Source organism: Lytechinus pictus, chromosome 6, assembly GCF_037042905.1.
Source record: "Lytechinus pictus isolate F3 Inbred chromosome 6, Lp3.0, whole genome shotgun sequence".
Lineage (NCBI taxonomy): Eukaryota > Metazoa > Echinodermata > Echinoidea > Temnopleuroida > Toxopneustidae > Lytechinus > Lytechinus pictus.
Window position 1 is genome coordinate 26088775 of NC_087250.1, and position 13938 is coordinate 26102712.

At 35.8% G+C, this 13938-nt stretch overlaps 1 long non-coding RNA gene across 1 annotated transcript; it reads right to left on the reverse strand.

Moving 5' to 3' along the window:
- Positions 1-673: 673 nt before the first annotated feature.
- LOC135154445 (uncharacterized) lies at positions 674-4100 on the reverse strand. The gene is made up of 3 exons (XR_010293835.1): positions 4028-4100; positions 2107-2193; positions 674-885 (listed from the first exon to the last, which is right to left on the reverse strand). It is a non-coding gene; the product is annotated as an uncharacterized LOC135154445 (long non-coding RNA).
- Between the last annotated feature and the right edge of the window lie 9838 nt (positions 4101-13938).

Genomic DNA, 13938 nt, shown 5'->3' on the forward strand with positions numbered 1-13938 from the left:
GTTAGATAACTGACGATCATTGCTGTGATTATACACACAATGCTTCCGATAAGTCCATAGTAAAGAAATGAAATATGATACAAGTTGGTAATTGCTGGCCTGGAAATAGAGAGAGAGAGGGATTGTCGAAAGAATTATTGTTTATTGAATATTACAAACGCAATGGACTTAAGCATGTACTCCGCCTAAGATAATACATTCATGGAGGGATGAGAGAAGACTTACTTTTAAAGAAAACAAAAGTCCCCAGTCAACATGCTTAAAAGATGCAAAAGGTGCTAAAGCGGGGAATTTCGTCGTTCATTGGACTAGGTTATAGTTTAACTCCCCCCCCCCCCACGTACAAGGATGTGTACACACACACACACAAACAGACAGTTCTCATACCGGAATTTACTAATGCATAACACATACAGTGACACCTGTCTTTAGTGACCACCAGAGGAAAACACAAAATGAGGCCTTTATAGCAAGGTGGCTGCTATAGACAGGTTCGTACACACACAATCTGCCTCCATGGAATCAGTTTTAGTGGTCACTATAGGCAGGTGGCCACTTACACAAGTTTGACTGTACATTAGTGAAAATTGCATTAAAAAACAAATGAGATGCATTAGTCACAACTCCTTTGGAAGACTTAAAAAAAACAGGAGTTAAAACTCGCCGTACTTACAATTCCTCAGAGATGGTTTCCTGGGTTGAGCCTGGGAGTGTTGCCGTAGTCCATTCTGTGGTTGGGATGGTGTAGGTCGTGTATGTGCCATTGGGTACTGGACAACCTTCAACCGATAAAGGCAGTTGCCCCCTTGATGAGGGGTATATGATTGATCCTACCTTGATCCAGACCATGACAATGAAACTGGCTACGAACCCAGCAACAGCCCCCTGGAAATACGTAAAATAAGTAATGGTTCTTCTCTTAGTTCTTTTAAACCTGGTTATCGGTGGAGCATAGGATCAGTCATAATGGTTATAGTCGCGTGCATTTGAGTGTTCGAAAGTCCACACACACATCTTCAACACAGGGAACAGTCGTTTCCATGAACGTAATATTGCAGATATCCGGTTATGTCTTTATAACTGATAATAATCTCACACCAGATTGATAATAGTGTGAAAATTTTTATCCAGTTCCATTAATTTGATGTAAATATTATTACAATTAATTCACTTGTTACGTCTCGCTGTTCATTTGAAAGTGTCAATGTTCACAACTCTTGCTATGGCAAACGGTCTGAAATCACCCATATTTTCGAGACGCTGGCACCTTTGTTTTCCCACTGGAATATCCCTAAGGGTAAAAAAGGTCGAGATTGATTGTCATCTCAATGCTAAATATATTACCTACAGTTTGATGTTTGATACTTTATGACTGGTATAATGGTTACATCTCATTTTTCTCCCAAACTTTGAGATCGAGCAGCCAGAACATGGCATATTTCTGTGTACAACGTCACGTGACTAACGTATTGGGAATTTTAGGCTAGCATCGTCTGCTACGTAAACCAAATTAGCGAACATGACCGAAACTAACCATTATGAAAAAAAAAACACGTGGCCCCTAAAAAATTAAAGGGGGTCAAATAAGATTAAATAACAACTTTAATTACTCGTTCGATCAAAATAAAATATCACTTGACATGCCCACGACCTATGAACAGAGCCTGCTGACATCAGGGGGGGGGGGGTCATGAAAGGTGAAGTTGTCTTCCTCCGACCATAGCGACAGCCAGAGCTTCTGAGCCAATCCAAACTAAGAATTTCACAAAAATTGTCAGCGATGACCTTTTAATCAGTGCTGAAAACTTTCGTTTTTGAAGTACCAGTAAGTTGTTCTCAGCACAACTCTATACAACTTGCAAGCTTTCGATTCTCATCGATCAATGTAAAAATAAACCAAAAAAAAAATAGATCGGATATGGTTGAAATGTTAAGGGGTTACTAACTCTGGAACCGACGACAAAAGCTCCCACCAAAAGTAACTTCACAGCGCATCCTAAAAACAGTTGTCGCTTTAATTTTTTATCACTTTGTATTGGCTAAAACAAGGAAGGGGAATCCCAAGAAAATAATTTATTTCAACAGAAAAATGTAGCTTATACGAACCTTTGAATTACAACGATGTACGAATACAGCTAAGATAAAGACACCTAGGAACCCGCCAGAGATCACCCCGACAACGCTGACGGTAAACTGAAAAAAAAAAAACACAGACACAAACAAATTCCATGCTTATGGCGGGCGTACGACGGATGTAAATACCTGAATTCGAGAAATGTTATGCGGCGGCCGCAATGTCGACGTACGGCGGATTCATTTTTTACAGGCCGTAGGGGTGGCAGAAAAATTATAACGCGGAGTTCTAACATTTCTTTTATATTTCTATGCTTGCCGTAGTAATTAGACCCAGGGGCGGATCCAGCTTTTTATAAAGGGGGGGGGTTGGGGTGGTATGCGAGGGAGCGTAGCGACCGAGTCCAAGCGAGCGGAGCGAGCGAGGGGGGAGGGTGTGGGAGGGGGGTGTCCCCCCTCCCACAGTAGGGAAAATTTTTGAAAATTGTCACTTCGGCGGTGGCCCGTGTCCTAAAAAAAGCTGATGGGGGGGGGGGGGGGGCCAAGGGACTCTGTGACATTTGTTCGCCCAACCCCCCCCCCCCTCCCCCAAAAAGAAATAATAATAATAATAATAATAATAATAATAATAAATGAAATAAATACATAGAAATAGAATAAAATAAAATTACAAGTTTAAAAAAAAAGATAAGATTTTAAAAAATTGTCCCCGGATTTTTTTTTTGGGGGGGGGGTTGCAACCCCCCCAACCCCCCCTCTAGATCCGCTTCTGATGACCAGCCGTAGCCATGGCGTAGAACAGATCACGGTGGCAGTCCGTCGAGCGCACGGTGACCATTCGGCTGCCCAGGGGAGTGTTTCATCAAGATTTTTGTCCGAAAAGTCGTCAGATCTGACAACTTTCCTTGATTCTGATTGGCTGTGAGGAAGTTTTACTATGGTAACTGTCGTATAAAATAAGATTTGTCGGATAAAACGTCTGACAAGTCCTTCATGAAACAGTCCCCTGGACTTGAATGGTGTACTACTTCCCTCCTTGTTTTTATCAATAATAATTCATGGATGAATCAGAGTGAATAGATTCGAATTACCCTAATCAAGTAAAATACATGAATATCATGTTTAGATATTCTCTAACCCATTTGTAGGTGACTGTAAAACAGTACATCCATTTATTTTGTGCATTATAACTCCCTATGAAATCTTTTACTGCAATTTCACAAGAAAATATGGTAAAATAAACTTTAAAAAACCCATAAAAATCTCACTTCACTCTGAGAGTAGTCCACGTCCTGGACGATTTTTATGAAACGCTATCGGACCGTATCCCCGCGCGCACACATAACCAACACACACACGCCCTCCACTGATTCACTTACCCCCAGTGATTTACCTAACCCAGTGATTCACCTTACCCACTTATTCACTTTCCCGACTATTCAGGGTGTGTGTGTGTGTACATGTATGCGTGTTATGGGGATGTAGTGTGTTATGTGTTTGGTAGTCGTATCGTACCAGGTGGACTTCTCTGAGCTGAGAGGAGCTAGAGTGATTTTGAAATTAGATTAGCTCTTTTGCATTAAGAGAGTACGTCGTAAATTTAAAGGTGTGGCCTATTGTATACGGTTTGTTTACTTTATCACGTCACGGTACGCAATTACGTTTTGTGCACATTCGTAACCCCCCACCCTTTAATCAACGAAGTATTGGGTTATATGACCCAACTAATCGGTTAAATTCTACAAGCAAAATAAGAATCACAATCTAACGTTAACCAGATGAATGTAAATTGGCATTGAGAACAGACTAACACCTTCGCACGAGTCGGTATATTAGACACGTTAGATTAGATCACGCATTTGTGTACGAAAGTACTCAAAACGTGATAGCACACCATGATGTGAAAATGTGAGTAGGCCTAAACGTTGCAAGCCTATTAGTACTTTCTCCAAACCTGTAAGATTCCGGACTGCATGAAACGAATACAAAATGAAAACCCAATCGCCAACATGCCGTACACAAGAGCTGTAATACAAAAGAGAAAAAATATGTATTTTAAAACTTTGTGTCTGGCTGTGCAAGAGTATTTAGCCAACAATTATTTAATGAGAAAGTCTTTAAAATCAATGTTTAAATGCCAACATATTTTCCCCTCTAAACGAGGGATTTATTTTAAGGGCTGTTTAATTCCTGGTTAGAATAATATGCACAGTATATCACTAATGAAAAAAATTGGCACGATATTCATAAGGACAAGCAAATTTAATTTCTAATTGAGTTGGAAACTGCATTACCAGTGGTATTCCTTTTTTGCGCCTTTAATATATATCATCTTTATTCGCCAAATAATATACATGTAACATATATGTGACACTTCAAAAAAAAAAAGAGAAAAAAAATTGTACACAATAAATCACAATTAATGAAATATAGGGAGAAAAGAAAGATTAAATTGAAGCTAAGAAATACATAGGAATTCAATCAACTGACCCACTTCTTCCCTTGTTAACGTGTTGCAGATTCTTTCCTGATTTCTTACTGCTATCAGTTCTTTCAGAACATTCACATCCAGTTCTCTACAAGCCGGGACATCACAGTCCTTACTCTTATTACATTTACTGAGAAAATATTGCACCTCATTTAAATTATCACAAAAAGTTGAAAAAGGGTTCCTTTTGGCATATTTCAAAACCATTCTTTTGAATCTCGCTCCAGTCTTCACAATTATGTTATTCAACTTTTGAAATCTATATCTTAAAGCATTCTCAAGAGGTTGACAATCAGACAGTAAAGCTACCAGATCACAATGAGTCATATTATTAATTCTCCAAAATTTTCTCAGAGCCTTCCTCCAACAGGTGCATTTGTTCAATACAGCTTTACTTCTTAATTGCCACAAGCATGCTCCACAGAAACTACAACAATATTGTTTGAATTATAAACACTGCACTGATTATTTAATATGACCAAAATCAGATCTGAGAATATTGAAACTTTTCCAGAATTTAGCAGTAGCTGATGAAACCAAGCTATTCTTGTCAAAAGTTGAAATATGGTGACCTAAGTGAACCCCACTATTGATATTTGACACATTAGTATCATTAATAACAACAGAATATTCCCTTGAATTGTTGTCGCCACCAGTTGGAAAGACAAGAAATTGACTTTTAGATCCATTTAAAGTATTATCAAAATCTGTGGCAAAGTTCTCACATATTTTTATCATGGTTTGTAAGCCTTTCTTTGTTGGTGACATAAGAGGTGATATCATCAGCATATGCTAAGTATCCCGCAAAATAATTACCAATTCTACAACCAATTATTCCCCAAATTGGCCTTTTTTGTATACAAAAATAAAGTTTACCTTTTCTGTTCATTACTTGTTTTCCTTTCTTTCTTTGCGCCCCCTTTTCCCTTTTTGCGCTCCCATGAAACTGGCGGGGCACGTGCCCCTCCCTAGATACGCCACTGCTCCTCACATAAGAAAAGTACTGTTTGTTCATATCACATTCAATAAAAGCGTGTACAACGTTGTCTTTAAACATGACAGTGCGGACAATATTTTTCGTCAGCAATACCCCCCCCCCCCTATTTAAAAAGATTACTTCTAACGGGTACTAGTGAGTTGTATAAAAGTTTATTATTAAACTCTCGTAGTAAGCGAAGCTCACCTATGCATATCAAATTTCTTTTAAACACAGAAACCAGTAAATATCAGTCTGCAATATATTTTCAAACCAGATAAAAAAAGTTTACTACTAATTGCCACCATATTGATATATGTTTAGATCTAGTACATTGAAATAAACTTAGCTTTGTGAAATCATGAAATCTTAGCTAAATACCAATAATTCTGATGATCACGAACACAAAAATGCATATGTGGGACAGTGTATTATTAATATTTTTGTTTAGATTGTTCTTTGGGCCTGATGTTTCCATCATAAAATGATTAAAAGTGGCACATGACCGCCACGTAAAAAAAAAATGATATAATTAAAAGTACAAGCTTTGATATCAAGCTAATTAAAAATGAATTAACACCTAAATATTTATATGTTGGTAGCTAAATGGTATGTGTTAGAGGGAGTGACTTCCACAGCCGAGCCGTCATTGGAATATATGAAGATTGATGAAGAGAAGTATTTGACTTTGGGACAATGACTCTGTAGGGGTGGGCAGCTTGGAAAATACCCGACATTTTATGGAATTCCGTGCCTTTTATTTCTGGGCAATTACATTTATTCTTACAATTAAACACTTCGGTAGTCATTTTATTGGATTCTGTTTGAAGTCATTTTGAGATCGTTACCACAATTTCCATTTATCTTTAACTGATGAAAACAAATATGAATATCCCATTTGCAATGCGGAATATAAATGTATATATACATGTATACATATATACATATGTATTTGTATACATATATAATATCCTCTTTTAGAGTAGTGCATTATGGGAAGTGACAATCGTATGTACTCTACCTAATATCTTGGCTACTCTGGCGTAGTTTCGCTCACTAATATTCGGCCATATTGCTTTCACGCCATCTTCTGCCGTGATAGCTGCTAGTGCATTTACTCCAGACGATAGCGTGCTGCAGAAAGGGATAAGATCGAAATATTAAATGATTCATCTATGATTCATCTTTCTTCAATATTTATTTTTTGTCTTCAAAATTCTGATTTTTGTTATTCCCTTGTTATCATCCTTCTACGGATAACGGGAGTAAAACAAGAACAATCTGAAATTAGACTATTCATTTTTGAAATATAGTTCCATTTTTTGTATACACAAGAAAATGTTTCAACTGGCGCAATTAATGGTCTCCGAAATAGCGCATTTTTTTTCGTGAGACGAAATGGTTGTCAGGTTGCTTCTCCCCTAACCCTCAATCACTAATTGCCCGAGGGTTACAGGACATGGTATTATGAATAACCGTCAAAGAATACCGGTGCTATGAATTTCAAGAGTTTTTAATTTATCATTTCATTCATCTTTTTGCTTTTTCTTTTCCTTTTTTTCCTTTAACTTGTTTTCTTTTCCCTTTTTTACGTTGAATGTAAAGTGCAAAATATCCTTGTCCTTTTATATACTTGTCCATTTTTATGCAAATAAAGAGAATTGAATTGTGTATCAGTTAGCCTACCTCAGAGATGCACTGACAACTGATGCTAGAAATACACCAGGCAATCCGGGAATTTCGGCAAACATCTCCATCACAAAGAGAGGCATTATCTAAAAAAAAAATATATATATATAACGAAATTCGATTCCGGAAAGTAGTTTATGGGGAAAATGAAATTTCAATATAAGAGGTGGCAATGAACCGAGATGCAGATCAGCTCTAAATGATAGGAACTGAACTTAGACCTACGGATAAAGATGTAAACAAGTGTATCCAGCGGGCATTTTATGTAACGATTTTTGTAAGTGTTAAGGAGATCTTACAGCTTTTTCACCAAAGAGAACCTATCTACCCGATAGTTTATATTAAGCATTATATACCTGGTCACGTGACGAGACGACCTTCGATTTCCATGGGTCGCAGTTTACGTAGTAGGCGTACATAACCAATCCAGAGAAGATGCATAGGGAAAGTATTATCCCCTTTAAGAGGACCGCGAGGAACAAGGCCCTACAGACATGAAAAGAAAATTAAAATTATTTCGAAACAAGAAAACAGATGTTGTTTTGTATGTTAACTATTTACTGTTTTGAGCTTATGCCTGGAAATAATTTCAACAATTTGTTTTTCTATTCGGCATTTATATTGCATAAGATTTTAATATACTCATAAAGCCAAATATTTTAGTAAACAATACAATAATACATTGAGCAGTGATTTATTCTTTATTATGATTTTTATTTATTTGTTGCTGTCTTGTAATTTCATATCTTTTTTATTGATTTTTTATTTATCTATCTTTATATTTATTCATTCATCTATTTTGGTGGGGATTTAAAACATTTCTATGCACGGCGTTGGAAGAAAAAAAAAATGCGCTGGAAATACCACTACCTCACACTTACCGTGTTTACATGTGATCGGCTTTTGGTTCAGAACCGCGAGCCGATGCGAATCGGCTTTTGGGTTTATCTTGCACCGCGTTTACACGCTGCATCGGCTCGCGGTTCAGAATCGGCTCGCGTGTCAAAAACCTGAAATGATCCGCGCACCAACAGTATACGTCATAATAAAGACAACGCTGGATCCATGCGCTTACAAGTACGTCATAATGGTAAAGTAAATGAAATGCGCTTGAATTGCCGAGGCAGAATCGGCTTTCTGTTTACACGTAGAAAAAAAGCCGAATATGCATCGGCTAGCGGTTCTGAACCTGCTACTTTGGTGGTGCAAAATTGCCGATTCTGCACCGAGAGCCGATGCAAGTTAATCGCGTTTACACGCAATGAAAAAGCCGATTCTGCATCGGCTCGCAGTTCTGAACCGCGAGCCGATGTAGCGTGTAAATTGTTACCCATACGCCTTGTCTCACCTGCACAATGTTTGGAAGTTACTTACTGTATGGCCCTGGGCTTGGTTCCACAAGCAATAAGGCGTTGAACCTCTATTTGGTTTGGTCTTGCCTCGGTAATGGTACCTCCTATCAACATAGTCCACAGTGTATATAGGATCCTCGGATCGGGGTTCCCCCTAAACAACAGTTAAACGAAAATTTAGAACGGCAGCCTACAGTGCATATCCTATTTTTTAAGCACAATGTTGGCTAAATAAATTAAAACGATCGTTACAATCGCTTGTTCTGGGGAACAAAAGAGACGGTTGCAATTAGAATAATAGACATTTGAAGTTAACCCATCCCACTGCAACAATAATTGGATATATTTATTTTTATTTATTTATTTTATTGAAATATATTTTTTCAGGAAAAACACAAGATCAGTATAAAAACACTGTTTTACATCAGATTCCTAAAGGGTTAAAAAGTTACATCAAAATTCAAAAGTCAAAACTGATATAAGAATACGACCAGCTGCATATAATAAGCTAAAAATATATGAATGACAATGGCAGTTCGTAATAACGCAATTTATTAATATGAATAGATGGTTAATTCAATACAACATATATATTTGTTGCTGAACACTATACATAAATGATTAATATTAAAAGAAATTCACTCAATAATGAATAAACCAAAAATAATGGTTGACAATGATAATGATAGCTATTAGATGATGATAATAGTAATAATGATAATAATTATCAAAATAATATGTTTAATGGCAACAAATAATCATATCAAATTCATGAGAAAATATGTGATTAGATAAACCTATGGCAATAAATAATCGAATTTAAGGGTAAAAAAGGTGGTTGCTTGATTATATCAATTAATAAATGAACGCAATTAATGGATGTACTTACAGAGATAAATGAATGCAAATGATTAAATAAGTCGATCATGTAATAACACAAATTAATATGTTAATCATTTCAAATGGGGAGTTGGTAAATTTGGCCAAAAAAAATATTTACTCTAGAAACTGGATCCGATCGCCCTGTTCAGCAATTTGCCAAACTTTGTCGAGACCGCCGACCACCATGGTCCCTTTGATGATTAGGGCGACGACACCGACGATCATGATGATTCCTTGGAGGGTGTCTGTCCACACGACTGCCTTCAAACCACCCTGTACACATACAGAATGTATATATATATATATATATATATATATATATATATATATATATATATATATATATATATATATATATATATATATATTGTGAAAGAAATGGATGAAGAGAACAATGGTAGGCGTAGCTTAAATCAAGGTTCCCCGGAGCTATCTGCCCTTTTTTGGAAAAAAATTGGTAATGCCGAAAAAAATGTCTCTGCCGGGAATCAAACCCGGGCCCTGTTACACCCACACATGTAATAATCGCCCACAAATGTAATAACGCCCACAAATGTAATAACACTTTACCCATAAATGTAATAATTTCACCCACAAATGTAATAATGCACTTAACCCACAAATGTAATAATTTTTGATCGCCCACAAACATGACAAATGTAATAATGACTTTACCCACATTTTGAAGGGATTTTTGGCGAATCCGTTTTAAACTAACATCCGATAGTAATGCATTCATATAGCACAAAAGTGCAAAGTCTTTTTTTCCAGACCCGGTTAATGCAAAGATTATAATATAAGTCCAAACTAAGATACGATAATGATATTCCAGTGGAATAAAAATAAGAATCGAGCTCAGTCTTTTCTCCAGACCCAATTAGAACTGGTGGAATAAATGTATTTGTTGTTGTTTTAACTTATACGGCGCGTATTGTGAATATATGCGCTAAGAGTAAATTGAGAATCAAGCGTAGTCTTTTCTCCAGACCCGGTTACTTAAAACTAAAAACTAAAACCCTTTACCCACAAATGTAATAATGCACTTTACCCACAAATGTAATAATTTTTGATCGCCCACAAATCTAATAATGACTTTACCCACAAATGTTATAAACTTGAAGGGATTTTTGGCGAATCTGTTCTAAAGTAAAACCCTATAGTAATGTGTTCATATAGCTCAAAGTCACAGTCTTTTTTCTCCAGACCCGGTTATGTAAAACATCGTAACAGTTTAGCGTAGTCTTTCCTCCAGACCCAAATATTTCAAATAACAAATAAAAAATAATAAACAATAATAAAAAAAAGACCCCACGATCTTATTCATTTTGAACAAAATGTAAAAAGAACAAAAACAGACCCTGCAATCTTTTCAACACTGAATAGCGTGTGTGTGTGTGTGTGTGTATTTGAGTTTTGTCAGACGTGTATCAATCAGATATGATTATTTACGTCTGGGACCGACCTTTAACGTCACCATCCGAAAGACGTGACCAGGATTCGAACATCTGCATCAATTTGTAACTTCCCCACGTAGCTTGGATAACAGGCGCACGCCGCAACGCCCAGCATCGAAATATGGTGTAGTCTTTGTTCCAGCCCCGGTTATTTCAAAATAGCAAATCATAAAGAACAATATCAACAAAGACCCCACAATCTCATTGATGTTGAATAACTTGAAAATATAGCGTAGACTTTCTTCAAGACCCAGTTTTTTTTAAATAACAAATCATAAAAAAGATATATAATAATAATAAAACAAAGGCCCCACAATCTATTGATGTTGAATAACTGTTGTCGTTGTTGTTATCTTTGGTTTTGAGGCGCGTACCATTCAGATATGAATATTCACATGGAAATATAGCGTAGTCTTCCCTCCAGACCCACTTATTTCAAAATTACAAATAATTTTAAAGAGTCAACAAGTAACAAAGACCACCACTATCTTATTAATGTTAAATAACATGGAAATATAGCGTAGTCTTTCATCCAGACCCAGATCTTCAAATAACAAATGATGAATAATAATAATAAATAAATAATAAGAAGAAAAACAAACAAAAGAACCACGATCCTATTTATGTTGAATAACATGGAAATATAGCGTAGTCCTTCATCCAGACCCAGTTATAAAAATCATTAAAAACACAACAACAACAACAAAACAAAGACCCTGCAATGTTATCAACATTGAATAACATGGAAATATGGTGTAATCTTTGCTCCAGACCCAGTTATTTCAAAATAGGAAATTATCAGAAACAATAAAAACAAAAAAAAAACAATATTTACAAAGACCCCCCAATATCATTGATGTAGAATAACGTTGTTGTTGTTGTTATTTTGGGTTTTAAGGCGTGTATCATTCAGATATGAATATTTACGCCTATGATTAATTTGTCGTTTGTGGTATGCGTTATCATAAGGTTTTTATAGTTTGGAAGATGCTGGGGTCTAAGTTTAAAGATTAAAGTTTCGCTCAAATTGTATTTTTAAGAGAACTGGGTGTGGGGTAAAGACAACACTCTTAACCCAAGCATTTTAACTGGGTTTAATTTTGAAGATTGGTCTTAGCTTTCATTTTTTGTTCCATATTTATTTATCTTTTAAAAAACCGGGTCTAGACGAAAGACTAAGCATAATACTCGTGTTATTCCACAGGAATAAGAATTTGACAAAGTCTTATGTTTTTAAGATTGTTTGAATTATTTTTCAAATGACTGGCTCTGGAATAATGACAACGCTCTAAACATGTGCTTTTCTACATAGTCTCAATCTGGAGGATTGTTGGTTCTTAGATTCGTTGTTGGGGGTTGGGTTTTATTGTTTTATTTATTCTTGAAATAAATGTGTCAGGAGGAAAGTCTACAATCGATCTTCATGTTATTCCACAGTAATTAGATTATTGGGTATTCGTTTTAGAATATTTGTAAAAACTATTTTATTTTTTTCAAATAATAACCAAGTCTGGATAAAGGATGTTTGCTTTACCCATGCATTATTACAATGTTTTGTAGGGGTCTTAGTATCATTGAAAAAAAAAACTGGGTGTGGGGTAAAGACATATTTTTTTACTGGGTGTAACTTTTGAAGATTGGTCTTAGATTTGAAGTTTTTTTAATTCATTTTGTAAATAACCGGGTCTGGAGGAAAGAGTACGTTTTAAAACTCGTGTTATTCCACAAGAATTAGAATATGATAGGGTCTTACGTTAGAATATTTTTTTTCGTAAGTTTTTTTTTTATGATTAGGTCTGGAATAAAGACAACGCTCTGAACCTCTTTTTAAAACAGGTTCTTAGGTTGAAAGATTGTTTGGTCTTAGATTTGGAATTTTTTAAGTATTACTATTAGCGTTAAAAAAAAATGGGTTTGGCTGAAAGACTATGCTATATGTCCATGTTATCCAGCATTAATACGATTATGGGGTCTTTGTTTTTTTTTTTTTTTGTATTGTTATTTATAATTTTGGAATAACAGGGTTTGGAGGAAAGACTAAGCTCGATTTTCATTTTTATTCCACTGGAATATCGTTATGGTATCTTAGTTTGGACTTATATTATAATTTTTGAAACAACCGGGTTTGGAAAAAAGACTTTAGACTTATATTATAATTTTTGAAACAACTGGGTCTGGAAAAAGGATTTTGCAGTTTTGTACTATATGAACGCAATACTATAGGGTTTTAGTTTTTAGTTTTAAGTAACCGGGTCTGGAGAAAAGACTACGCTTGATTTTCAATTTACTCTTAGCGCATATATACACAGTACGCGCCGTATAAGTTAAAACAACAACAAAGACATTTATTCCACCAGTTTTAATTAACTGGGTCTGGAGACAAGACTAAGCTCGATTCTCATTTTTATTCCACTGGAATATCATTATCGTATCTTACTTTAGACTTATATAATAATTTTTTAAACAACAGGGTCTGTAAAAAAGACTTTGGACTAATATTATAAGTTTTGAATTAACCGGGTCTGGAAAAAAGACTTTTCACTTTTGTGCTATATGAACGCATTACTTTAGGATTTTAGTTTAGAACGGATTCGCCAAAAATCCCTTCAAATTTATTAAATTTGTGGGTAAAGTCATTATTACATTTGTGGGTGAAATTATTACATTTATGGGTAAAGTGTTATTACATTTGTGGGCGTTATTACATTTGTGGGTAAAGTGTTATTACATTTGTGGGCGTTATTACATTTGTGGGTGCAACAGGCCCCCAGCTTTGAACGCCGGTGCCTTAACCACTAGACCACAGAGACGGGTTAGTGGCTAGGGCGACCCCGATCCGACTGATCGTCAGATAAACAGATTTTCGACACTAATACCAATTATAATTTCCTTTGTCGGATGTAGGTGGGTTTTGAACAATGACAAGCCGCCATTGTTATCTTCATCCATTCCTTTCACAAAATATTTAAAGGACAAGTCCACCCCAAGAAAAAGTTTGAATAAAAAGACAAAAATCCAACTAGC